A 6,693-nucleotide genomic window follows, 5' to 3' on the forward strand; every position below is an offset into this window, starting at 1 on the left:
TCTTTTGCTGATAATGAACTTAAGATAATAAGTTGGTATTTTGTGGCAACTACCTAAAAAGCATATATGGCATAGTTCCGGTATAGGTCAATTTCCTACCGTAAATGTTGCTGCAATAGCAAATAAACCAAGGAGCGGAATCAGTATTTGTAAGACATACGTGTTTTATATCAGGCATAGCTCTTTTTGCAGGTCGGCATTGCTCTGAAAATTTATCAAGGCGTTGAAACATGATACTTGATACATTTATATGTAATAATTATCTATATTATAAGGAGGGCTTCGTCGGCTTCGTACGTCCGAGCTTTCTGGACTTTAAACAGCGCGGGCCAGAGGGGAATCGGGCTTAGTCTGTCATGAAGCCAAAGGCGGGGCGGCGAAGAGAAAGGGGTCCGCGGAACAGAGGGAAACCGTGACTGCCTTTCGCTTCGTTACTGAGGTGGTTCGACTATAAACAGCGCGGGACAGAGGGGAATCGAGCTTAGTCTGTCATGAAGCCAAGAACGGGGCGGCGAAGAGAAAGCGGTCCGCGGAACAGAGAGAAACCGTGACTGCCTTTTGCTTCGTTACTGAGGTGGTTCGACTATCAACAGCGCGTGACAGAGGGGAATCGGGCTTAGTCTGTCATGAAGCCAAAGGCGGGGCGGCGAAGAGAAAGCGGTCCGCGGAACAGAGAGAAGCCGTGACTACCTTTCGCTTCGTTACTGAGGTGGTTCGACCGGGGGGGGGGGGGGGGGTAATTATGGCATGGGGAAAAGGGGAGGAGTGCCTTACTGGGGTGGTTCGACTATGGGGAAAAGGGTACCACGGAAATTCTCGCATGGGAAAAAGGGGGAGGGGTGCCTCATTGGGGGGGTTGGGACGAGAGAGAAAGGCGAGTTTTTATGTTATGTACCCCGGTAATTCTGGCATGGGGAAAAGGGACAGGAGGGCCTTGCTGGGGTGGAGTGCCTCGAAACACACAACTAGCGGAGGGCCCGCCCGTAGGGTGGGCTTCTCGGATAGTATTTATATATTGCATTTGTTTATTATATCAAAGTAAGTTATCTGACATAACTTTTCGTATTATACACCTATAATATTATAAAATCTGGCACGATTTTCTATATGGCATAGCTATTTTAGTATGCCTCTTAAATAATAGGACAAAATTAAAATGATTAGCTGGCAGGTAAAATTAGATTGCAATTTAAAATAACTTTTAGTGAAACGACCATTTTATAATATAAAAAGTTGAAAATTATAATAGGCAGAAACAAGATATTATTAGTTAAATTATAAATATTTATACTTTAAATATATATATATATACTGGATAAAAATTATATTTTTATGGCACCTAGAATCGCTACGACCGTTGTCAAAGCAACAATATTTCCCCATAATTAAATTTAAAACTTAACATTCATTGCAACTTTCTTTGAAATTATATAGTTTTCGGGCAAATTTCTTCGACGTGGCCTAAGCTAAAAACCGTTAAAGTTCGAAATACTGTCTAGCAGACGAATGTTTTGGTAAATCCTAGGTTACTTTGAAGCTTTGTAGGTGGCGCTAAAAACGTTATGTCCAAGTATTTGACCATAGACAGTATATATCCCTTAGGGATATATACTGTCTATGATTTGACACACCAGGCGACAGCTGTAGCCGAGCCGCGATGCATTGGTCGGGGGAATACAAATTTCTTCTCCAGGTACACTTGAATCTTCCTAGAAGTGGCAACCTTTGGAACAATATTATAGACTTATGCTAAAAGTCATATCTTTTTTATTTTCTGGCATAGTTTTCTACTTAGCATAGCTTTTTATATTTTCTGGCTTAGTTATCTATTTGGCATAGGTTTTTTATATTTTCTGGAATAGTTTTATACATGGCATAGCTTTTCATATTTTTTGGCATAGTTTTATATATGACCTAGTGTCGTGTTTGTTGTGTAAATTATAATACTGTCTATCTTAATTTATGATAAGGCTAATAATGAAGCATCTTTAATATCTTTATTAACTTCTGGTCTGTCTATCTTAGGCAGGCCTCACTCATTAGCGCCCTCTATTAGATAACATGATATCTCAGTACATGACAGTTTTTTGTTTTTTTTTACAATGTTGGAATTACACAATATCACAGAGCTGTGAAAGCTAAATTATTAAATCATTGTTTAACACATACTTATACATAACAAATCTTATACTCCTACCTATAATCCTCCGGTCTACGGGAGAACCTGATGCCAGGACCTTTTGTAGCAACGACTAATGATTATATAGTCTTTGCTTAAGCTTCAGCCAATCAGCGGCCATTCATTGATTACGGCAAGCCGCTAGCGCCATAACATGGCTTTTAAAAATAGTAAAAGCTCAGACGATTCTTACAGCTAGGAGCAACAAACACAAGGAGAACGCAGCTAGCCTTTAAACACGCTAACGAAGGGTTGTGTACGAATTTCATTGGACGAGCGTCACGAGCCTTTACGCTGAACGTTTTACGGGCGGGAGGGAAGACAATTTCCGAATTTTCCCCTTCCGACGGCAGCAGGCGCTAAAGCGTCTAGCCAATGAAAAACGTACACAAGAAAATCGAGGACTTTTGACTGGTTGCGTTCTCCTTGTGTGGGGTGTTGTGTTTGTTGCTCCTAGCTTACAGGATCCATCCAATCCAAGCTAGCAGAATTCCCATAGGTTTTTGCTGGAATTTCGTAACATGAACGACTTCAACGTTTTTGTATTTTTATTTAATAATAGTGGTAAGATTTTTTGAACTTTTAGTTTTGTTTTCATATTTACTTATTATAAGGAATATTTAGATGACATTGTGAGGAATATAAATAAGATTTCTTTTTAGGTTCGCTTAGAAAATATTTAAGCCTATGCCTGACATAACTTTTACAAAATCACCAATTTGAATAGCCCGCTGTTTGTTAACATTTCAAATTGCCCCGAGGCTTAAGAAAACCCAAACTTTTACGTGTACAACAACACATTATCGTCCACCGCAAATCGTTTTCTACATGTGGAAATGAAGCATCGAGGAGCCATAACAACAAACAACGCAATAGTTATCCAAAACGTTTGCATATAAGAGAAAAATCTTTACGAGTAAAGAAACAGTCTACCATGTTTAAAAACTACATTGAAGGGGCTCCAAAGTTCGGTGGAAAAAAAAGAAAAGAAAATTGAGCATGCTTTTCATTCCCCCCAACCCCTAAATCGGCCCTGGCAGAGTCGACCGTAAATTTCGCATTTTACTGACTTTACACACATTTTGCCACCGAACTTTGGAGCCCCTTTAAACTCGATTGACGTGGGCCAATCAAATGCTGGTTCTTAAGGTGACGTAATCTAAAATCGATTTATTATTTTCAGTAACTCAAACTAGATGGCAACGAGTCGTTGCCTTAATCACTCTTTGAATCGTGATTGGCTGATAATGACGAAACCTCCGAAAATGTAATTGGCCCATTTTGTATTTATATGGTTTAACCATTGAGTTTGGAATATTTTCTAGAGATCCAATCAAATCTGCTCCCCGCGAAACAAGTTTTTGAAAATTACTAATGTGCCGACGTCTCCTCTAAAATGACGAGAAAACGTTATCATATGACCCGTGGCGCCATCCATTATTTTTGAAAACCAAAATCTTTTTGCCGGAAAACGCGTCTTATTTGAACGAACCATTGTGAGATAGACGGCGCCACGGGTAGAATGCTAAAGTTTTCTCGTCATTTGGGAGCAGTCTTAGAGGATAGCGCCGCCTATCGAACGCCGCCGCCGCCGTTTATTTAGATAACGCCGAAACGCCGCCGCCGATAAATTTAATTTCAGTGGCGCCGCCGCCGCTGCCGAAACATTTTTATTTCGCCGCCGAATTAATTTCCATTATGTTGTGTACTAAAAAACCAATATCACCAACTCTTATCTTATCTGTACGCGCACGCGCTTTACCTAAAACGATCTATATAAATAGTCGTCCCGCTATTGTAAGGCAGCCAGATTACCGAGTGCAAGTCTCTATAACTTTATATCTCGTATGTAAATATATATATCATCGTCATAATAAACGTTTCTACCATTGTCTGAATGGGTACTTGTTGAACACAACAAATTGGTGACGGGAATGGGATCCTGCTGATTGTTCGAGTCTAAAGTTTTCACCATCGCCATCACTGAAGGCTAGTCTTGCTGAGTTGCTGAAAGAGAAGATTGCTACCAGAGTCCAGACGTTCAGACGACCAACGCCAAGGGAGTTATGTCAGTCACCAGTCGGTTCGGACAATTTGACGATCAGACAGAGTCATAGACACTCTACGCAGAAAGGTTGGAGCAGTACTTTATCGCAAACAGCATCGACGACGAGGCGAAAAAGAAAGCGACGTTGTTAACTGTCATTGGGCCGGGAACGTACGCGACACTTCGAAACATCGTAGGACCTGCGAAACCCACAGACAATGCATACGACGAGTTGGTCCGGGTACTCAGCGAGTATTACAATCCAGTACCGTTAGAGATCGTGGAGCGTTTTAAATTCAACTCGAGAGATCGAAGACCTGGAGAGACAATTGCCAAATACATATCGGAACTACGGCGAATGAGCGAATTTTGCAATTATGCTGCATCGTTGGACGACATGTTGAGGCAAGAAAAGGTCGAGCAGGAACTTCCAAGGTTGGAGAAAGCCAAAATCATCTCGCCCGTACCCTTTGCGCAGTCGGCGGCTCCCATTGTTCCTATACTAAAGCCTAGCGGCCAGATCAGGATCTGCGGAGATTTCAAGGTCACAGCCAATAAACAGATCGAGACTGAGAAGTATCCACTACCGAGGGCAGAAGATATATTCGCCAAGCTCGCGGGATGTCAAGTATTTATCCGACTTGACATGCGTGATGCGTATAGTCAGCTGGAGCTGAACGCTTCTTCGAAAGATCTGGTAGTCATAAACACGACAACAGGGCTGTTCCAGTACAACTACTTACCGTACGGAATCTCGTCGGCATCAGCTGTTTTTCAAAAACACATCGAGTCTCTGCTACGAAATCAACATGGCGTCACACCGTTCCAGGACGACATCCTGCTTGGAGGAATTGACGACAAAGACCATATAACGAAGCTGGACTCTCTACTTCAAGTCATTAAAAACGCCGGTCTGAAGCTGAGATCAGAGAAGTGCCAATTTGCAAAACGGTCCATAGACTTCCTTGTCTACCATCTAGATCACGAGGGGCTTCATCCGCAAAAGACGAAAATGACTGCCATATCCGAAGCACCTGAGCCGAAGACTGTGGAAGAACTAAGATCATTTCTTGGTCTTCTAAACTACTACTCAAAGTTTATACCCAATTACGCCACGCATTTAACTCCACTTTATCACCTGCTAGAGAAGGCTACCGAATGGACATGGGGACCTGAACAAAGCCAAAGACATGCTGACGAAATCGAACTTCCTAGCACATTTCGACCCAAGCAAGGAGATCAGACTAGCGTGCGATGCTTCTCCTGTTGGCATCGGCGTAGTTATATCGCACTTAATTGACGGAGAAGAGCGACCCATATCCTTCGCCTCCCGCACACTCTCTGCAGCCGAAAAGAACTATTCCCAGCTGGAAAAAGAAGCGTTGTCGCTCGTCTATGGGGTCACGAAATTCCGTGACTACCTACTTGGCCGACGTTTCAAATTAATCACGAATCACCAACCTCAGGTCAGTCTTCTATCAGAAAATAAGCCTGTACCACAGATGTCAGCGGTGAGGTTGCAGAGATGGGCACTGTTTTTGTCAGCGTACGACTATCAGATCGAGCATAAGAAGGGGAGTCTACATTCTAATGCAGACGCATTGAGCCGCTTACCACTCCAAGTTCAGCTCAACGAACCACCGTTGCCGACAGAGTACGTGCTACTCATTGATAAAATCAACAATAGCCCGACCACCGTTGACGACATCAGACGAGCCACAGAAAATGAAAACAACCTTCAAAGACTCACGTCACGCGTAATAAACGGATGGAGACGTTTAGACGTGGACGATCCAGAGCTGAAACCCTATCACGCCAGGCGCAACGAACTATCGACAATGCAAGGAGTACTTATGATTGGTCACAGAGTCATCATGCCCGTATCACTCAGACAGGGGCGTAGGAACGTTCTAGAAGTTGGAGGGGGCAAAGATAAACGAAAAGGGGTCTGGAGAATGGTTTTTAATTTTTAATGGAGTGTAGCTTCTCCGAATGCATGTGTACTTGTTACTACTATGTAAATTGGCGGGAAAAGACTGAAATTTAAACACAGTTGAGGTTCTATAAAATGTATATGCTTTTAAAATGATAATTTGAGTCTTTTGAAGATCTCAACTGACCAAAGGTTGGAGGGGGCAATAACATTAGTTGCCCCTCCCAGCAAAATTCTAGGGAGGGGCATTGCCCCCCCTGCCCCTCCCGGCTCCTACGCCCCTGCACTCAGAGCGAATACATTGGAGCAGCTTCACTAAACTCACCAAGGAGTCGTAAGAATGAAGTCCCTTGCCAGATCTATGTTCTGGTGGCCTGGAATTGACCGGGATATTGAAGACCACAGCAAGTTATGCGCAATATGCCAGTCAACTGCACCGGAACCGTCGAAACAATTCTCGCAATGGCCCATCGCCACAGCACCTTGGCAAAGAGTCCACTGCGACTTCGCCGGTCCCATAGATAATAAAATGCT

The sequence above is a fragment of the Leiobunum rupestre genome, chromosome 9 (genome assembly GCF_980474605.1).
Source record: "Leiobunum rupestre chromosome 9, qqLeiRupe1.1.hap1, whole genome shotgun sequence".
Taxonomy (NCBI): domain Eukaryota; kingdom Metazoa; phylum Arthropoda; class Arachnida; order Opiliones; family Sclerosomatidae; genus Leiobunum; species Leiobunum rupestre.